Raw genomic sequence first — 22,066 nt, 5'->3', positions numbered from 1 at the left:
ACAAACGTGCAACGGTAGGTTACCACATGAACCACACTGCAAGCGCGGAAGGCGAAAACCGCCAAACTGACCGCATAATGCCAGAAAAAAATTGCTGCCGTTTTGGCCGTTATCAGCACGGCCGACGACGAGCGCGGGCCGCGCCGCCGATAGTTGAAGGCGAGAGAGAAACGACAAAGTTGAGAGTGGGTTGAAAGAAAAACAAAGAAAAGCGATTTTGGTTTCGCATCCATCTCATGGATGGTGCTGCAATTCGCGTGGACAAAATCCAGCGGAGTTTCCGAGGCCTGCGTCGACGTCGTTGCCGTTCTGCGCCGCTTAGAGCAGTTTTCTTAGTCGATGACATCGCAAGCGAGGCAGTAGGTGGCACGTAAGCACTGCTGATGCATGTTGAAGCTGCACTCCATAGGCAACGAGGTGTTACAGTTTAATTGGACGAGAAAGACAAACTATGTGCGGAAACTGGGTCATCACCTCAGCAGAGGCTCTATTCTCGACACGCATGGCGGCTATTATCCGCGATCTTGGCTGTGTCATTTGCTGTCCAGAGGTCACGTGTGTTGAAATTTGTGCCGGGAAACGGAAGTTCTGCAAAATGTAATTTTGCCTTTTTATCAGAATGACGAAACGTGACGTGGAGCTGCAAATTTTATCGACTAATACTTTTTGTGGTCCTTGGCACCTATATTGCGAGTTTAGCGCTTTAAAAAGAAAGTGGACAGTAGCCTGCAGAAGCCCGTGCAATGCATCTGTAATTTCGCGAATATGTGGTGGCGTTCCAAGATAGCCGGCATGTCAGCTTGTTGATTGGCTGAAGGAAAATCCCGTGAAGAGCACCACAGGATGGGCCGTTTCGTAAACGTCAATTTGATGTTGCGTGAGGTTGCGCGGGGCCGCCATTGCAGAGATTTTCCGCTATAATTTGTGATGCGACGAGCCGCTCGAATTATGGTAATGAGCGGTCATATGTAATTCCAGTCGAGAGGTATGCGTATCGCCGCATTTTTCTTGTCATTTGAGGCCATGAAAATATTTTGTTCACAACGCGTACTGATAGCATATGTATCGCTTTCGGGTGGTGTTGGCATTTGTGTTTCGAACCATCACTTTAATTAAAAACGTATTTTTTTAATTTGGTTGAAAGTAGCAAACTTTATGCGACTTTTTTGCACTTTTCACTACTGCGTTTGTATCGTAATCAATATTAATGACATTTCGCGTCATTAAAGGCTATGACAACGGCGACGTTTTACTTTATAAGAAGAAATATCCGCAAGGCGGCGCCTTGAAGTTTCCTCTCGCGGTGCGAGTAAGCAGGGAAGTGGATAAGAGATGGCAGTGCCGGTGCTTGCGTCGCGCAAACGGATACCTGTGGCGCGCACAACGCTATCGATGATATTCAACCGCTTTTCAGCCAGACGAGTCGGGCTGAGTAACTTGCGTTCACGAGATAGCGATAACGCGACCTAGAGCGTGCTCTCATCAACCCTGGTAGGTCGCGTATGTTATCTCAAGGTGGAAAACAATCGTGTGGGCGCCGATATACGATGACTTATTCCGTTTTCCGAGGACACGCATCCTAGCTAATGAAGCAGACGGCAGCTTGTGCGCATGCAGGCGACGGAAGCGAGAAACGATTTTTATGGATTAATCGTGCGCTTTGAGCTAGTTACCTTATTTTTACTGGGGAGGAAAACTGTTTTGCTTTATTAAGAACGTTGGGTTCAATGCCTACATTACAGTTTCTTAGGCGAAACATCACATTTCCGTCACGTTACGAAAGCAAATTGGGGCTACCGGCGCCATTTTGTTAGCGTAACGCCTACGTTATCCCTCGAAGAAAATGGCGGAATGTCCAAAATAGCGGCTCAGAAGGCCTACACCGCCTACACCAGGCTACACCACGATGGAGCAACGCTGGTTGGAGCCTCCGCTGCGCTCAGACTACCGAAGCGCTCTCTGTCGGCGCTCGTTAGTGTCATGATGCAGTACTTCGCTTCCCCGCTCCTAGATGGTGGCGCCATCGCTGTCAAGGCAAAGCATTTTAGTGACCCTCTTCGCGGCGTTCTCGTGGGCCCTGCCTAGTTTGATCACGTAGTGACGCGCCCATTGCTTGCCTCAGCTGCCTCCGTTGCCGCTGTGTTTACAATGTATGTACATGACGCCCGGTGCGGCTCAGGAAACCTCTGTTTCGGAAAGTATCGTAGACGCTGACTAGGTGGTCGACCCAAAGCTTTCGCCACAGCTTCAGAAGACATGTAAAACGCTTTCGAAGCTCATTAAGCTTTGTCCAAGCGGCGCAAGCAGCGTATATGGTGCTCGTTCTAAAAACGAGGCTAAACATGTATGCCAGCTGCTATCCTATAGCTTTCCGCTTAGGAATTGAATCAGAACCAGTGTGTTTTGCTCTTCGGTCTTTATTTGGCAAATACTTAGAAGCAGCAGCTTGTCACGTTTCTGACTCTGAAGTTCGTCGGCGCGGTCACTATCTCATTATTTTCTGCATAAAATCTCTCTCGGGTGTGCGCAGTTGCAATAGATTTGTTCTTGCTGCACACAAGGCCTCGAACGTAGCTGTGCTGTTCTTTGTAATAGCTTAAAGCAAATATGTAGCATCGCTAGTATCTCCTGTGGACCGTCACGAAACATTCAGCTTCGACCGTTCGTGTACTGTCGGTGTAGTTGCTGTTACCCATGCGTTGGCACCCTATTTCAATTGTGCGCCCATTCACATATTCTTAATACATTGGCGATAGAGTGCGCATACGTTTGCGTCCAAGTTGGGGTAGATGTGTATAGATAACGTGCGCGAAACTTACTATGCCAGGACGCGGCGCTACTCCCTTTATAATTGTTTAACGAGCAGTACTCACTCGTGCCGACGTTCCGGGGTTGAAGTATTTGGAGCTGAGCGATACAATGCTGACATAAATTTTCTGAAAAGTTTTTTATCCACCAGGAAAGTCGTACATTGAGAAGAGCCGGCAACAAAGGCTGTCCTATGTAGCAACGGTCCGTGAACTACGACACACATATTAATTCCATTCCTTAATGTGCCATTATTTTTGCTGCCAACTACTGTAGACGTCTTCAACTCACCGCTCCACATTTTGCAGCATGAATGGAGCACAGTGCGTGACCGAAAACCCAGTTGCATTTCCGACAGAAAAAGGGCAGAAGCGGTAATGGTTTTGTATTCGTGCGCTTTTGCTGAGGCAGCGTATGGCGTGCCGCCAAAAGCGCCATCTCGTTTCTCGAGAGAAAACTGCTCCACGAAAAGGGTCAATACGCGTCAAATCCCTTACGGGAAGTTCATCGTGGACGCCGGCATAAAACACTTTTGTGTTAAAAAATTTAGATACCAGTACGGTTTCTTGGCTTTCGTGGCGTAAGCGGTGTCGGACGTCAGAGCAATAATGAGACCAAGTAAATAATGAGCTAATTAACTACAATCGCTTAGCTATTTTCTAGCTGTCTTACTTTAAAGGCTCATCGCAATTGCGACATTGAAGCGAGCATGCCCAGTCAGTGTTTATATAATTAATATTTCTGGAAAGTTGTTCTTAATGCGAATGCATTATCTGCCTCATTACGCGAAAATCCGGCGTCGTCGTCGGCGGCGTGACCGAAAGTTGATAGCAAAAATGGCCGACGGCTCGAAGCGTCCAAAATGCTCGGACTGACGTCACATTTGCCCGGCAGGTTTCTGTAAACAAAGTGAATTGATGGAATTGAAGAGAAAATTTAGTGCATTTTGGTCTAGGAGGGAATCGAACCAGGACCTCCGGGGTATTAGACGAGGATGCTTCCCCGACGCCATGGTGGCTCCATTGTTACGGTTGAATTAAGTTGTGGTTAGTGCGTGTGTCATTGCACGCGTCACGTCACTGCAGAAAACGAAGCAAGGGAACAAAAAAATCCATCGTTCTGCAGCAACATGGTCCGAATGTTTCCAGTCTGTGGACAGCATATACGCAAACACACACACACACACACACACACACACACACACACACACCGATTCAGCAGAAAGAACTGTAATGAATGTCGAAAACATAAATCGAAAACTTTTCACGTCAGCGATTATAATTCTTTCGCACTCCCACACGTAAGCAGTCTTAAGTGTCTCTGCTGAATTTTTTTCACCATGCAGCTGTAGCGGGACGAACCGAGGCTCCCTACGTTCGCGAAACTGGAAGCCACGCCCTCTAGCATACGTCTGTGGGAGACGTATTCAGGGGTCGAAAGCCAGCGCGCCGTGGCTAGCGTCTGCATCACACAACTCAAGTGATCAGTCATCGATAGCGTGGAATGGTGCCGCGTGGACTGGCCGCGGATGACTTTGAGTGAGCGATAAGGCATCATACAAGGTCGATTCACATAGGTCGCGAAGCTTCTAGCGAAAAGCGGTTCAGAACAAATTGTCACCGACATCATCAAGGGTGGTTATGGGAGCAGCGATTGAAGCACGGCTATGTTAGGAGGGAACAAATATTGGGAAAGAAAAAAGCGTTTTATAATTAAAGAGAGACACAGAGATTCATTCAACGAAAATAAAGTTCCTAATCAATTTTATATACGCATGGTGAGAAAAGAAGTGACAATTCTGTTTCACTTGATCATTATCAATAAATACCTTTTTTCAGCGCCCACCGCAAGAGCGCCCATCGATAGCGGCGGGTGTTCACGCCGCTATCACTTGCAATGCAGCTCTTGAAGTGTGCAGAAAGGCGCGCTCGTAACGCTCACCTGTTTCAATACGCCCCCCTCACATGTTGTGTTGTTTTGCTTATCGACGTTTGCCTAAATTTGGTCACGCGGGTAGTGTCATTGTTTCTTAACATGTTCAGTCAAAAGCAGTAAGTTGCGACCATCAGATAATCGTTCACTTTAGTTGTTTTCGTGCGACAGCGCTGGCCGACGGGCTTCGCGTCCGACGAAAGGACGAGCACTCTACGCCGAAAGCGTGCGTCGGCCTCCAAAGAAAGTATGTTTAGTGCAGGGATGCGATTTAGACACCCGTACGAGAGACCTTTTCCTGCCTCACTACGCCCACCAAGTCGTTTGGCGGGGCATTTGAATATACAGCTGTAATGGCCGGCCTCCGAAAACAAATTTCGCGCCTTTGAGAACAAATTGACGTCACTTCTGTTCCTAACGGATATGACGTCACATTATTTTTTCTTCCACCGGAAGTGTTCCCTCCTCACACAGATGGCGCTAAGCCCCATGAACCGCCGATGAACCGCCATGTTTTGAACGTATGGGCTTCTATGGAAGCTTCGCTACCCGGTATATCTACCTTGCATCATACTTCAGAACTGCCGCGAGGAATATGTCAAATAGAGTGCAAGCGTGACGGGCCGTGCACAATAATGAAGAGATAAAGTTGCACTGGTGATTCGCGGGGGTCTTGAAATATGATGCAGTTTTGTAGAGAAGCAATACAACTTGATTGCGAAGAGCAATTTTCCAAATATAAACAATCATCCGTCGTGTACGCAAAGCTAGCTTGCTTCAATCCCACTTACCGAGGACTGTGTGAAGAAGCCCATTGATTCACGGTGTTTTACGTGCCAAAGTAACAGCGCGGTTATGAGGGACGCCGTTAGTAGAGGCTTCGGATTGATTTCGACCACCCGCGGCTCTTTAGTGTGCGCCAGTCTAAGCAGATGAGCATTCTTGCGTTCTGCCCACATAGGAATGCAGCCATTGTGGTAGGGAATTAAACCCGCAGCCTCGTGTACAGAAACAAAATGCCATTATCCCTTTGCCACCGTGGTGAGTTGGAGAAGTTAACCAAATGAACTGGGAAAAACATGCTGTGAGCGAAACCTGCCATCCCGGCAAATCCACTGCACTTTTATCTACGCTTGCGTAATCTTAATTTAGAACCATGCGCAAAGAAACTAAATTCGCCGTCCTCAAGAACGCTATCCTTAAGAAGCAGACTAGAACTATACTGAAAGTTGAGTAGGTTAGTTAGGACTCATGGTACTGAATTAGGCGTGATCAGGCATTCAGGCTGAAAGGTAGGCATGTAGATGCGGACATAAGACAAACGAATGAGACATGGCAAGCGCCAGCGCCCGTGTTCTCCTTTTCGTTCTACTTTGCTCGCCTACCTCTTAGTACGACAAAGAAACAGCCGTTGCCGCTGTTGGTTCCGGCGCGCGTTTACCTCAGAGTAAAGTTCCAAACAATTTGATGGCTGTATACTCGTATACATATACAATTGTATATACGAGGTGTGACACAAAAAAACGAGTCTGGTCCAATAAATTATTGTACTAACAGAAGCAGTTTTCCGGGACATTACCACCTTCAAAGTAGTCCCCTTCAGCATTCACACATTTCTGAATTCGGTGCTGTCATTGCTGGTAACAGTTCTGGAACGAAGTTTTTGGAAGGCGCTTCAGGGGATTCTCAGTTTTTGTCTGAACTTCTTCAACTGAGATAAAATGTGTTCGCTTTAAGCAACCTTTAAGTTTAGGAAATCAAAAAAGTCGCATGGAGCCAAATCAGGTGAATAAGGAGGATGCCCCATCAAAGTAATGTTTTTGCTGGTCAGAAACTGCTTGACAGATAGGGCCGTCTGAGCGGGTGCATTGTCCTGGTGCAACAGTCATCCCTCACTCCACAACTGTGGTGTTGTTTTCCTAATTTTTTCACGAAGTCATTTTAGTACTTCAATGTAGTAGTGTTGATTAACAGTCTGACCACTGTGAACCCACTCAATCATTGCAATTGCAATAATGTCGAAGAATACAATTAACGTTGCCTTGAATTTTGATTTTGACTAGTGTGCTTTTTTGGGTCTTGGGGATCCTGCAGACTTCCCTGCATTGAGTGGCACTTACACACTAAACATTTTTACACCCTTAAGGGTGTTAAATGGGTGTTTTCCGCATTTACACCCTTATACGCACCATTTTAGCACTCATTTTGTTAAAAACACTCTATCATAAGGGTGTATACCACACATAAGGTGTGAAGTTTCTCAACGAAGGGTGTTAAATCGACGTCTGAAGGGTGTTGAACAGAAGGATGCATGCATATATCTGGCCATAAGAACGCGTATACGTTCGCGCAATGAGCCATGTGTCTATGTATAGCATTTTTTTCTGAGATACTGATGTCACTGGTATGACGGGCACTCCAAAACGTATTACCTTGAAAAGGACACACATTCACTTGCAATTTCATGCAAAATCGTTAAATTTAGTGCTTACTGTGATACTACAGTGAAATTAGACACTTTTAATACAAACTGCACTTGTTGAATGAAAACGCGCAAGCAACTTGCAAAATTTTGCAGGAATTTAGCGGTGGCCCTAACAGCCCCAAAAAAGTGGCGAACCCCGGTGAGATGTCTTTTTAAACGATTCGAGGTAGTAATTAGACACGCAGGCATAAAAATTAGGCTAATTCCCTTCTCTACCAATGAATTCAGACGATCCTGCTTAATTATTGAAGCACATCATCGATATAGTTCATAAACGGTACTTTGAATGCCAAGAACTGAGGCCGCTTATTGCTTCAGTGTAATGAATTCCGGACTATGGAAATATGGGAAACCGAAACATGTACTGGGGAAGAGCACAACTGTCACTCCTTTGGCAGACGCCCACGAGTGATTTGAATGCTTGCGCCTCACAAGTGGCACGACCAATAATGTAGCGGTCTTATCGAGCCACGATCTCGCTGAAACTTTCTGCTTTGACCTGGCATGGTCTCCTTGATCGGACGCAGCCGGTATTTTGATCGTACCTGAAGAAGCGCGCTGATCGGCTCGCTCACGGTCACGATTTGCGCGGTGCACTCACAGTCATGCAGCCCAGACATCGTCAAAAAAATAAACGTAACGCTCGACACGAAACGTATTCGCAACTCCCAGCTCACCGGTACAGCTAGAGACCACAACGAAGTGGCAGCAAGCAGGCGGCCACGCCAACAAGCAAACCTGTGAGAATAAACGGGCAGCGGCAGATAATTTTTATAGTTCGACTGAGTTCGGCGCAGCGCGATTTACGCGGCTGCGCCCTCCCGAATCAAAAGCGACCGGAACTGATGCTACGACGCTCTACCGTTGCCTAGACAACCCGGCGCGTGGCAGGGCGGGAAGGCGGAAGCTGATTCGTCACCTCATTGGCTCTTGCTTCAAAAGATTGTCTCTTTTTGTCGTTGTCCGCGTCTCGCGCTCTGGGAAATAATTTTAAACGTGTGATTGGTTTTATTGTCGGTCTAATCAGAGACGTGGTCCGCGCGGTGTGTAATAATCGTGCCCCACCTCAAGTAAATGCCTTGGCACGCGCTGGACGATGGATCAACGGAGGCGGATACTAGCAGTTGCAACGTGCCCGGTGTCGGCGGTCAGTATACTACTGTCAGTATGGAAAGTTTCAGGCAAGTGTCCGTTCATTTGGTGTTTCTTTATTTGATTAAGTGTTATTGTTTGCTGTAGAAGTATCTCATTATGATCCCATAGCATAATTCACTAATGTAAGCGCAAAAGCAGTTGCACGCAATACTATGGCAAGATGGCTACCTCGACTGCCCCCGTGTGACAAACGTTTCTGTGGCCAAGTCGGGCGTGGTGCGCCTGCATAATCCCGCTTTGTTTCTGAGCGCTTGAATTATCGGAAATGTGGTATTCTTGCGAGTTCAGCGCGGCTTATAACACGGTCGTTCGTTTTGTATCGCGTAGAAAAAGAAGTGACGACTGGCTTCGCCTTCAGAAAGTACCGGCGCAATATTCGCTCTCCTTGGCGCGCTCGCGTATTGCGGCTGCTTGCCGGACGCCTTCCTTCAGCGTGTTTTGGGCTATCTTTCTCTCTCCGTTTGTGTGTGTGTGAGCGCGCGCGTACGTGTTTTTTAAGCGCTTTACGTGTGCGTGCGGGCTTGCGTCCGTGCGTTTTTTCTGAGCGCTTTGTCTGTGCGTGCGTGCATGTATGTTTTTGAGTGTTTTGTATGTGTGCATGCGCGCGCGCGTTGCTGTATTGTGAGCGTTTTGCGTATGCGCGCGTGCTTGTATGCGGGTCTCTATGTGCTTGCGCGTGCGTGTGTTCGTGCGTGTTTTGTGAGCGCTTTGTATGTGCGCGCGTGCCTGTTGTGTGAGTGCTTTGCATGTGTGCGTGCGCGCGCGCGTTGCTGCTTTGCGAGCGTTTTCGTGTGCGCGCGTGCTTGTATGCGGGTCTCTATGTGCTTGCGCGTGCGTTCGTGCGTGTTTTGTGAGTGCCATGTATGTATGTGCGTGTTTTGTGAGTACTTTGCCGTGCGCGCGTGCTTGTATGCGGGTCTCTGTGCGCGTGCGTACGTCCGTGCGTGTTTTGTGAACGCTTTGTCTGTGTGCGTGCGTGCGCGCGCGTGTACGTGTTTTGTTAGCTTTTTGCGTGGGCGCGCGTGCTTGTGTGTGGGTGTGTATTGCATAAGGTCGGTAGTTTTACACGCAATAAACCTCTTCAAAATTGGTGCAGCGGCTGTCCCCGCCCTGAAAATCGAGTTTGGTGTCGAGTGTTGAGACTCGCGTTGATGTCTGGTTCCATCCTACCGCGATCCGCCAGTTGTTGGGGCGCCTGCTACTACAACCTCGACCGGCATCACCTCTAGGTAGCGTAGCGCTGCCGGCAGGCTGTAGGCGTCCGGTAGATCATGGCGACCGGGCAGGGCGAGACGATTTTAAGTGCGAAACTTGCACGGTTTATTTCATGTTGAAGGATTGCAAAGAAGAGAATGAATATATGAGAAAAAATACATGGCGGGGCCGCTTAAATGGGCCCTCTAACAATGAGGCGGGGTTTCGCTCCAGTCACGTGACAGGCAAGTCCAGTTGGGGGGGGGGGGTGCCGCAGCATCTCCCTCTCGCCTAGGTGACGTTTCCCTGGCTTGTCCCCGCTGGTGGCAACACGAAGTTCCCGAAGAACGTCATTCGCGGAAGGTGGACAGCTCCCCTAGGCGACGTTTCCCGGGCTTGCCTCCGCTGGCGGCAACCCAAGGCTCCTGAAGACGTTATTCGTGGAAGGCGGGCCTATTCGTCTCCCACGCACATGCACACAAAAGGATCACCAACTCGGGCGTCCCAGTCCCCGCACCTGTACACAAAGGCATCAGACTATACTGCGTTCCAGATACTCCGGAAGAACGTTTCGTAGAAGGCGGGCTTAATCTCCTCCCCGCACCTGCGCACAAAAGGATCGTCCCGCCTGCGACAACCAAGCACGATGGGGAGACCTCTGGTTAATCCTTTTACACGGGCTGTCGTACGTCAACCGTAACACGAGCCACCCTGGAAGCCACCCTGGGATATATGGAGGCACCAGAGGACCAGTGGAAGGTGTAAGTTTCCTCCCTTTTCCCTCCTCTACCCTGATGAATCAACTTCCTTGACTGTAATTCCGAAGTAAACGTTTCATCAACAGCATAAATACATGAATCAGAAAGCAAGAAAGTGTGTTTCACGATTGCGCTAATTTCGGTCGTGAAACGTGTACCTTGGGTTAGCCCACATTTCCTTGAAGTAGGCAACTGCTTATGCTGCCGCCGCTTTTCGCCCACACAAAAAACGTTTTGCCATCAAATGCAAAAACGCCCGTGTCCCGTGCATTGGGGGCACGTTGAAAAGCCCGTGGGGGTCAGAATCAATCCAGAATAACCCGCTATCGCGTACCCCTTAATCATATTATTGTTTTGACACGTAACACTCCCGAATTCAAGGAGACAACTGCTTAAATTGTGAATAGCTGGTTATTTGCGACGTTCCGCGTATGTAGCATGTGGTTTCAGATACTCTTAATAATTTGAAGATATGAAGTGCTAAGCTTTAGGTCTCTCTGGGTGCATGCCCTTCGAACATTGTCCCCTATAGCCCAATTATAATGCGTAAAAATGGAATCTATAAGGCATGCCCTGGCACTCGAGAATGTGTTTGATTGAGCTGGAGGTTTAGATTGAGAAGGTTACAGTGGGTCCCATAAAAGTTTTTTTAATGCTTTATCAGTAGGAGTGTCAAAGTGTAAAAAAACATATGTGTGTGTAAATTGTTGAAAGCGAGTCATGTGGTGCAGGTGTGCGTGTGCGTGTAAGACTTGGCTCCTCGAAAGGGCAGCACTTGAGTAAAGTGACCTGTTGAACAACAGTTTGCAATGTGGTGGACATGGTTTAAATAATGGATTTGAGCCCTGCAAGGAGTTGCGACATTCTAACGCATTCCTCTTGCATTTACCACGGTGTTGCCACTGAATTGCATGACTCTCTGGTGCTGTTTGGCCAGAATTGGCAACGAAACACAATTAATCAAATTTGTTTCATTCACACAATTTGTAGCCAGCGTAGTAGTGCAAGTCACTAGTGTGATCGAGTATAAATTTGCAATATGGCACTAAGATTAGTCATTACATTCAACTTAAGAAATCTTGCAGCCACTTTCATAGCTGGTAATAAACTTAGAGAGCACTAAAAGAAATATTAAACAAAGGAAATACCGCTGGCACAGCCCTGGCAACAGTGTATGAGCAGGCAAGCGTATATGTGTGTGGAAATTTTAATGCAATGAACTTTCACTGCAACATCTGTGGTATGAGGCTTGTTATTTTTTTTTTTTTGCTCAGTAAGCTGTACCGAGTCCATACTTTGATTTTTCTCTTGCAAACCAAAATCAGCTTTATTGCCAGTGATCTTGTCTCTCGTTCTGGTAGAATTTGTTTATGTGGAACTTAAAATGTCATATCTTGCAGGTCATCCAGATGGCAGCGTCACAATTCCCAGCCTTTGTGCTCTCGCATCAGAAACCCATCAGGGGCAAGCCACTTATGTTTGCCTTCAGACACGACAACATTGTAAGTAGATATAGGCGTGTAGTCTAATATTCTGAGCCAAGTTTCCATTTAATACGGTGAGATTCCTTTGGCAACCATAGGTTGATATTTTGTGCAGTTGTGTGTGTGCAGTTTTTAGATATTGCTTATGGTACAGTGCACATTGCAGATATGACTGGTATTCTGAAGTATATACTTGCAATTTCATCATTGCCTTTCATAATGAAGTTTTTCTTTAGTGCAAGGATATTCACAGATTGGGGCATTTCAGCATCATATTCTGTATTGTGCATTGAGTGGTCATTTCAAATTACCCTCCTCCTACCAATTTATTTGCGGGAAAGGAATATTTGTTTACCCTCTGCAATGCGCTTCTTCTTTGCTCATTGTATCAAACTCCTCTACCTTTAATTCTCACATAATTATCACAACCTTAAAATTTCGGCTGTTCTTATTGTTTTGAAAATAGTATCAAAATAAAAATGTGCTTGATTGCTATTCGGCTGTAAGGGAATACAAGAAATTGCAAGAAACCGCGGCTTCCTATGGTAGTTGAAAACCTCTTTTCAGCAAACCATGTGCCTATTTCGTTTATTGAGCTGCTCATGAAAATCGCAAGCATGTTTGATTTAACACAGCCGTTACAGGAGGAGAAAAAAAGATTAACAGGAGCACTTTTCACGTGGATGCAATGCTTTTGGATATTCTCCAGGTGGCAAAATGTACATTTAGGAGCGAGAGTGACCTTGTATCAGAGAGGGTGGGGCGGGGAACCAATTTGCAGCCATTGTGACTCATGCATGTAGTGGCAACACAGGATGAGAAATTGTTGTGGCACTGCGGTCTAGTAAATAGGTCAGCACTTAAATAACCTCCCCCACAGTGAGGGGGAAACGTAGGATATGTTATCTCATAAAGATGGTGCTTTTAGGAGACGGCAGAAAATTTTAGGCTCTAGTTGAGCAGCTACAATATAAAGGACCACGTAAATTGTAGGAAGCCAACATAAACTGAGTAGAAGGATGTACGTCACTGTTCAGAGCATGAAGTAGAAATTCGGAGCATCATGAAGGATTGTAAGTATAAATAAGGGAATAGTACTTGTCACCGTATTGCCAAGCTAACACGTTGGAACAAGGGCAAAAAATAGTTGACAGGACGTTCTATATTTTCCAGGGAAATGTGCTGAAACACTGATTCTTACTCAGTCAGTAAAGAAATACACAATAAATAAAAATAATTAAGTATACAAAAAAGCCCTTATAGACTGCAGTGGAGAGTTGGACACTGTTGGGCTGGATGCAAGTACTGCTTTGCTACTGTAATGCAGGGCAGGTGAGAATACAGTTGGGGGTTTCTTCATTTTCGTCTGTTGTGCACTCTCTCTGTACAATAGTACTCTTCGTCTCATAGTGTACAAATGTTGTGTTTAAAACAATTATTTTCTCATGCCTTGAGCATAGCAGTCTTATTGTGTCTTCTCCAATGACGTCTTCTGCTGTAGTGCTTCTGAAGTGTAATGCACAACTACATTGCAGTTTTTATATTGTGACTTTTATATTGTGGTCACATCCATGCTCGGGGAGAAATGCCCATTGCTGAGATGTCGTTGGTAGAGTCCTGACATTTTATGCTCTTATTTTTCCATAGTGAAAAGGCTACTGTATATTCATTTTTGCTTCTATGCCATATTGTATTCACGATGACTTAGTGATCACGGTTTCTAAATTTGAAAACTGGAAATTTTGCCTGCGTTTCATTTGTCATGCCCAATTAAGCTGTGCCTTCTGTTCGGTCACAATAATTAGGAGTGTTGTTTTCAGAAGCTTGTTGCCTTATCAAATTCCCCGCAGTGTATAGGATCGTAATGAAATGTAGTCAACTCTCATGATTCTGTTCTTATTTTGCTAATGCAAGAAGCAGGATTCCAGCCCAGCCATCTCCTGCACTTATGGTCAAGATGCTCAGACAATGGAGTCCCTGTTCCTTGTGGTTAACAGTGAACAGTATTCTCGCTTTTATGATAGCTAAAGGTGATTTCCTGCATAAATTACAATTTTGCAGCTCAAATGTGTACACTTTATTCTAATTTGAATCAACTAATATATACTCTTTAATACTTTTATACTGTTTGATATAATCATTTCTTGTTGGAGAATATTAAGCGTGATGTTTAACATTTATTTATGCAGGACTGGCTGATGCATGATGGCCTGTGTTTAAAAAATGTGAACTCACACATTTGAAGCTTCATTCAGTAACCAGAGTATGGCTGATTTAATAGACATTATTTGCTCATTTATGTGCTCATGTTCTACAAGCCCTAATCTTCCATTATCGCACCAAGTACAAATAATTTAGAAATTGGCAATGTATATTAACTTCATCCGCATGTGGCCAGTAGAGTATGTTAATGAACAGTAGTTTGTTTTTATAAGGCCCCCATTGATACGGCACTTCGCACCTAAACAGTAATAAATGCGTCGTATTTAGGCTTTTGTCTTGCAGTAGAAAAAAAGCATTTTCAAGCAACATATTTTATAACAGACCATGCAGTGCCTTCGCATTACAAAATTTAAGGAAACCAGAATTGTAATTGGAAAATCTGCTACGTAGCATTTTTAGCTCAGAGAACTATATTTATATTTGAAAAAAAATTATTTAGGCGGGAAAAAAATTTTCTTGCTCAAGTAACCTTGTTGAGGAGCGAAAATTCATCTCGATGCTCCTGGATCAAACCTTATTTAAAGAAAGTTCATGTGTGAAACATACATTGTTTCAGTATATCAAAAATGTGGGCCAGTCAAGCTTTATATCAACTTTCCAAATCAGCTTTTCACAATGATTTGCCATGACATTGGTGTACAAAATAAAAGGTGTGTTTCTTGTGGGCTTGCCCTGCATTTCATGTACTTCCCTAATTGACCTTTGCAAACCAAAACTAGAATTTTTGCACCTGAAATTTAATATTGAAAACTTATTCCTTTAAGTGGCACCAAACTCGGGCTGTTTTAGTGTTACCATATATACAGGTTGTTTCAGTTAACTTAAGCTAAACTTTAAATATATGCAAATGCTACGTAGCTGGACAGAACCTAGGTAATGTTGTTTGCCGTTGCTTGGAGATACTCAGGCTATTCTTTGTATTTCGCCTAATTAGATCTCAATTATTATAATTAGATGAAAAGTGTCAATGAGTAAATTGTAGAGCAACATGAGAAACTCCCAATACAGCTTTCTGTTGCTCAATACGTGCAACATCAAATTGTTTTTCCGATCGTGAAAGCAGCCCGCGAATACACGCAAAATTGTCGTCCGACTGGCCGCTCGAAGCACTTTATGTGTATTCGCGGGGATCTTTCACGATCGGAAAAACAATTTGATGTTGCACGTATTGAGCAACAGAAAGCTGTATCGGGCGTTTCTCATGTTGCTCTATACAATTTTCTAATTGACAGTTGTCATCTAAATAAAATAATTGAGAAGTTGAATATACAATTAAGTCTAAATATCTAATTAGGCGGAATACAAAAAGTAGTCTGAGTATCTCCAAGCGACAGCAAACATTACCTTGGTTCTGTCCAGCTACGTAGCATTTGCATATTTTTAAATTTTGTCCCAAGTTAACTGAAACACCCTGTATATAGGACAGATGTCATCAGTTATATTGAAAAAAAAACATATTTTTGTAGGAAGTGTAAATCTTCATGTACTTACAAATGTATTTGGGGATTGCATGTTTTAGGTTGTTATATATGTATTATGTAGTTATGTATTCTAGCATGGAATAAATATATTTACTTTCCTTGAGAATGGAGTATCATATATGTCTTGGTGGTCTGTATTACATTTTATATGGATATGTAAATCGTAATAACCATTGATGTAGATATACACGTTCTGAAGTTATAGTTTGCTAGGTTGCATTTGTGCAGTGAAGACAGGTTTGGCCCTGAATTACTAATATATATTGTGATCCACACTTATAAATGTTGTGTATATGCCTATCGAAGCTTCAAGCTTGGCTATCAGACGCCGTGTTTGGTAGCTGAACTTGAACCTTCCGGCACACACGAGTTATGCATGGATCGCTCTATATAGTCGTAATTCAAGGCATGTACAGCTGAGCCTGCCTTCCGTATACTGGAGAAATAAAAGGGTGTACACCCTTGCAACACCTATGAAAATGGGTGTTATTGAGGACTAACACCATAACATCCTTCATAATTTTTGCTGGACACCCTTCCTCTAGGGTGCTATAATAGCACCCCAAATGTAGGGTGCAGGAAACAGCACCCTTAGGGTGTCTGTCTGGCGATAAACTGATTTACACCCTTAAGGGTGTTAAAATGTTTAGTGTGTACTTTCTGGGTCATAGTTAAAATCCATGTCTCATCACATGTTACAACAGATTCCAGCAAATTTGGCTCGTTTGCAATGCGTTCTAACATGTCCACACACACGTCTTTACGGCACTGTTTTTGGTCATCGGACAGAACTTTTGGAACAACCTTCGCATAAATCTTCCTCATGTATAATTCGTCAGTTAAAATGCGTCGAACAGCTTCCCTTTCCAAGTTAACCAACTCCGCCACTGCACGAACACTTAATCTTCGGTCACTACGGATCACATCCCGAACATTGGAAATATTTTGGTCTGTAATCAGTGACCTTGGGCGCCCAGCACGTCAGACATTATTCCGGCCGAATGCAGTTGCACGTGTCCACGCAATGACGCAGCACTGCCAACTGACGTGATCGGTTCAGTCGAAACTGGCCGCATGAATAGAGGTGGTGTGTGGGATGACGTCAGCAAAACAGTTGCCAACTCCACTCTTTTTTCATGCTACACACTTAGTCTTGTTTCTTTTGTGTCACACCTCATATATATATATATATATATATATATATATTGCAGTACTTGCAACTACATGTGCAAAATCACACACACACACACACACATATATATATAACGCTGGTGTGGCTGTGTACAGGCTGCCAGGAAAAGTTACTATATATATATATATATATATATATATATATATATAGCAACGTTCCCTGGCAGCCTGTACACAGCCACACCAGCGTTAGCATCGTCCCGAAGGGCCATTGCTTTTTCTGATGGATGCACAGAAAAACCACGAACCATGTAATTGCCCTGTTATATATATAATTCTTTTCTGCCGTCCTCGACTGCGCTTCTCTTCTCTTGGTATCCATTCTGTAGCCCTAATGGTCCACCGGTTATCCATCCTACGCATTACATGGGCTGCCCATCTCCCTGCCCAGAAAACCAGGTGGGATGATGAAGTTAGGAAATTCGCAGGCGCAAGTTGGAATACGCTAGCGCAAGACAGGGGTAATTGGAGATCGCAGGGAGAGGCCTTCGTCCTGCACTGGACATAAGTATAGGCTGATGATGATGATGATGATGATGATATATAATTCGGAAATAATGCAAGGATTCCAACATTTTTATATTGCTTGTCTTCGTCCAGCCAGCAACGGAGATATCATGTGGAGCATTTCGTAAAGAAATACCGAGAGAGCTATGGCGAGAGCAGTGAGGCTAAGAGGATGAAGATCCACTATCTTTCTGGACACCCTATACATATAACGATGGTATCCCAGAAGCAGCTGGTTTATGCAGACTAACGTCTATAGCTTGAACAAAGCTGCTTCCATTTTAGATGTTTTCCCTACCGTTCTACTGTATACACACTTCGTATTTCGGCGTCTCCACCGTCATTGTCCTATTAGCGCTTCCCATTTATTTTTCGCTTCCTCTCGATTTTATTTCCCTTTCGCCTTTTAACATTCTTAACACCCTTGCCAGACTTTATCTTCTTGCTAGCACTAAATTGTTCCTGTATCTGTTTTATTTTGCCGTAATGTCAGCAGTTTATTTGCTTCAGTGTCTGCCGCCTATACAGACTAGGTAAGTAAGTTTTGGTTACATGTCGTCTTACTAGTAGCAAGTCCAACTCAATAGAAAATATGCTTTCCACACATTGTTTCAGCTTAGTCCTGGCAACATGTGGCAAAAAAAATCTGTTTATTTGTCCCCTCCAGCACCGTTAGCTCCCCAGAGTGGCAGTTTGGGCACGTTGGAGTAATAACGTTAAAGAACACGAACTGGACGCAGACGAAAAAAAAAGAAGGCACAAGTTAAGTTTGTTCTTTGTCCTTGAAGTCGATGAAAGTCTCTTCAAGGTGTTTATCGGCGTTGATGAAGCAGGAGGCAGGTTGGAGGTAACAAAACTTGAAGATATATTGCAATGAAAATATTTACACACCCAAATGCAGAGTTAGCAAAACAACACTGATGCAAAACACACCAGTAAACAGCGCCTTACTCTTCGACTTTTTCTTAAGTTAGAGCCTAGGACAACTGTCACTACATACGACCAACCGAGTCTCACTGTTCTACCACTAAGTGGTTACGGCCCAGACTAGCGTTGCATCGTACGGAGTCTTACTGATCAATCAGGTTTAGTGATTACAGCCTAGACTGAGGAACAAGCACCTCGTCTCGATTGTTATAGGTGAAATAGACAAAGAAAAAGGGCGGTAGGACCGTTGGCCCATCCCACGGAAGCAGTTGCCAATGAGAGCTGAAAGTTGGTTAAACCGCAACCCAAAGGGATGAGCGTACAATTAAAAGTAAATGTATTGGAAAACAACCCAGTTTTTCTTCTTTCCGGAACTCCGTTTCCCTCTGCTATTTCCACGTGGTCAGTGACGGCCTCAGCAAACACGCCAGGCACGCACGATTTATTGCTAGGCCATCTCAAACCTCGGTGGCGTTTCTAGCCAGCAGGGGGCTTGGGGGCTGGTGTCACAACACTGCGTACCGCAGTCCCCCCCCCCCCCCCTCAAGGTTTTTCCGCGTGGAAAAATAATGACCGTTGGCGGCATTCGGACCCGGTGTTTTCCAGACGACGTTCTTCGAACGCGATCCTCGCATGCGCACTGCGCCTCTAAGGCGCGCACTGCAAGCTGACACTCGACACCACGCGGGCTTTTCTCAGCGCTCAAAACAAGATACACGTGGTTGCCGCCCGGACGCGTAGGGGAGTGGACCCCCGCTCCGTACGCACAGCACATGGTCAACAATGCTAGGCCATAAACCTCGGCGCCGTCTCTAGCCCTGCAGGGGACTCGGAGGCCGGCACCACAACACCGCGTACAGCCGTTCCACTCGAGGTTTGTCCGCGTTGACCTATTATGACCATCGGCGGAATGCCAACTCAGTGTGCGCAAGACCGCGTTCTCCGAATCCGTTCTCCGCATCCGCACCGCGCCCCCCCCCCCCCCCGGCGCGCGCCGCGGCTCGTCACCCGACACCACGCGGGCCGTTCGACCCCTCAAAAACAGAAACGGTTGCTGTCCGGACGCGGTGGGTAGTGACCGCCTCCCTATTCATAAAACACGTGGGCAAGTTGCGGCACTACGACAATATATACAAAACAGTCATGCAGCCCTACACCGCCCATTCTGTAGGTTCGATAGAAGCGCGGCCTAACAGCACATATATACCACACAAACACAGGTGCCTGTGTGTGTTTATATATGTGCCTTTTTTATCGTCAGTGTCCACTTCGCGCTTCTTAAAGTTATTACTGTTAGCTCGCCTGCGGCTAAGAGAACACCCTTTACGACATCGTGGCCCTGTTATGTTGCAGAGTAACGCAAATATAATCACCGGAGTAATGAGTGCTTCATAGACAGGAGCGCTACGCACATGTGCATGACTCTTCCAGCTAAACCGCAGGCTAGTTCGGGCTGAAACTTCGCATAGATGTAACATTTCCTAATGGGCTTGCTTTAATACTATATTACGGGTATTTCTCGTCTCTTTTGTCTACAGTAAATCCAAAGTGCGCATTGTATTGGGCGATCCCTAAAAAAACTATCGATGCCTCGGTAATGGAACGGGGGCTCTGTATGTCACGGCTGTGGTGAATTCTGGATGGTTTCACGGTGCCAGATGGCGTCACCGTTTCGTAGTAGCGAAATAAACAATTTACGACTGCCGTCGCCGCAGACGCTTAGTGCTTCAGATTTATTCTGGACAAAACAGGCAAGCAGTGCCCTGAAAAGTATTGTATAGTAAGCAAAACCCATCAAGAAATATTAACTCTGCGAAGTTTGAGCACGAACCAGCCGTCGGTTTTTTTTGGAAGAGGCATGGGGAGGGCATACTTATATACGAAACACTAAACTTATGCAAGTTGAAATTGCTGAAGACCAGCTTTTTGGACGTGCGTGGCACTAAAGTAATTCTGCTTTAATTCTCAGTCCCTGTGTTAGACCAGAGACCTTTTCTCCCGTTTCTCATCCCCCAACCCCACCCCCACCCCCTTGGTAGCAATGTTACGGGGAGGGCTAGTTGGTGAAATATCATGGCTGGACCTCGCTGTTCAAAGGTATAGCAAGGGACAGGTTAGCGACACCTTGTCGCTAAACTTTCGTTTGTTGCACCTTGAAGCAGCGCGTCTAGACATAACCTTCCTCTCCCCCTGCCCCCCTTACCCACTCCTCTCTATCGTGGTGTGCTTACAGGCTCGGCGTATAGCGAAAGGAACGGCAGCGAGACGCAATCACGAATAATTAACTCACCGAAGCACACATATTAGCTTGTTAAGGACTTATCACAGTCAAGGAAAACAATTCGCATGGGGACCACGTCTGCGTTCGGTGTACTTAAGGTACTGTTTCGTATTTTCGCCATTTATTCGCCATTATCAGTGACTCATCATGATTATTATACGGAACTAACGCGCATGTCAGAATCTGTGCGAAGCGAAGCGGTTAGTTAAACACTCTACAACTTAGAGCGATGCGCAAAGTGTGTTTACTTTCGTCCTGTTCAATGCGTAATTTCATGCAATATTTGTGTTTATTCACCTCAGAGGTTACAACTTCATTCTCATGGAATGTTTATGTTTCTGCACGACACCGCTCCCAAGCTGTGCCGTAATTCAAAAACCAAGTCGAGGCGGATGTGCAGTGTGCGATGTCTACGCAGCGACATCACGATGACGAATGCGGTGTTTCCGATGGAAGAATCGCGAGCGTGCCTGGAGTAGTGCGACACATATCGAGTTGCCTTTATTAATTTTGTACCTGGCACATACCATTCCAGGAGGATTACCCAATAGTGGGCACACATCCAGTGGCACATACCGAATAGCTAAATAAAAAAAATCGAGCTAATCAAATAATAATAGAAAATCTATAATGTGCTAAGTTGTGCTTTAGATATACCAGTTAGCTGATATTTGTAGGCTTTATTTAGGCTTTATGTAGGATTCTTTTTGTTACGCAAAACACAGGTGCGCTAATTGGTACGTACCTTTGTCGGTCAACATACAAAGGTTATTTGTGCCCGTTCGCTGGTACTTGAATTCGGCGCACATACAGCGTTCGTATGCACATACGCGTTTGTATACAGCAAAGTGCCTCGAGCCGGCAGTCGAACGCCAATTTTGCGTGTATTCGCGTGCTTCTTTTACGCTCGGAAAAACAATTTTGTATAGCACTTATTCAGCAAGAGAAAGCTGTATTGGGAGTTTTTGATGTTACTCTATAATTTTCTCAGTGACACTTTTCATCTAATTATAGTAATTGAAAATGTTATTAATAAATGAAAACTAATTATTTAATTAGGCGGAATGCAAAAAATTATCTAAGTATCTCCAAGCGACGGCAAACAACATTACTATGGTTCTGTCCAGCTACGGGGTATTTTCACATGTTTAAATCTTGTTGCACGATAGTTTGGACACGCTGTATAATTAGAGATAACATTTTCAAGCTACCTTTCAAACGCAAAGAACTGGAGCGATGCTACAAGGTAAAGAGAACACGTGTTTAATTTCAACAGTTTCGACCGGTCGACCGGTTTTCATCAGGGCTTACAAAAAATGGCACGTTGGCACTGGCAGTGAAGACAGCAGACAGCGTGCCTGGTCGTTCTCACATACACCAAACAGAAACGGACAGTGGTTACAGTGATTGACATGTTGTAGGCACTTTGACATGTTTACAGCAGCCTTATTGGCAACGATGAAAAGCAAGAGGAAGGCCGAGTCCCATGTATGTAGGGCAAGGATGCCAGTAAAAAAATAATAAACAAAAAAAGTCGCAGAAGAGCACAGGGGCGCATAGTGGCGGCAACTAGGTTCCCGTTGACATGAGGCACGGAAGGAGAAAACTGTTCCTGCGCAGCTCCAGTCGCGTGTCACCGT

Source organism: Dermacentor silvarum, chromosome 1 (genome assembly GCF_013339745.2).
Source record: "Dermacentor silvarum isolate Dsil-2018 chromosome 1, BIME_Dsil_1.4, whole genome shotgun sequence".
NCBI classification, from domain to species: Eukaryota; Metazoa; Arthropoda; class Arachnida; order Ixodida; family Ixodidae; genus Dermacentor; species Dermacentor silvarum.
The sequence above is the reverse complement of the archived record's forward strand: the minus strand, read 5'-3'. Positions refer to the sequence as shown.